At 34.1% G+C, this 273-nt stretch overlaps 1 protein-coding gene across 1 annotated transcript in view; it reads right to left on the bottom strand.

The window, feature by feature from the left end:
* EMH_0088840 (uncharacterized protein) overlaps nt 1-273 on the bottom strand; it is a gene marked incomplete at both ends in the record, with an annotated part of 2,687 nt that overhangs the window by 1,263 nt on the left and 1,151 nt on the right. The gene's annotated exons all lie outside the window — the stretch shown is intronic.

Below are 273 nucleotides of genomic sequence, written 5' to 3'. Positions count from 1 at the left end.
ATATATATATATATATATATATATATATATATATATATATATATATATATATATATATATATATGTGCAGAGAGAGCGAGAGAGATATTACCGTTGGATATAGGCCCAAAATAAGGATATAGATTGGCTTCGATAAATATATCTCTATGCATGCAGCAACCTGGTCGAGTATTTAGGGTTGAGCATATAGGGTTTAGGGTTTAGGGTTTAGGGTTGCGAGGCCTCACTTTCTGAATCAAGATTTCCCGGATGTCGACGTGCACAACACCGAAA

This window comes from Eimeria mitis, genomic scaffold (genome assembly GCF_000499745.2).
Source record: "Eimeria mitis Houghton genomic scaffold, Emh_scaff6735, whole genome shotgun sequence".
Classification (NCBI taxonomy): domain Eukaryota; phylum Apicomplexa; class Conoidasida; order Eucoccidiorida; family Eimeriidae; genus Eimeria; species Eimeria mitis.
Note: the sequence above shows the minus strand (reverse complement) of the source record. Positions and strands in the feature narration are given on the sequence as shown.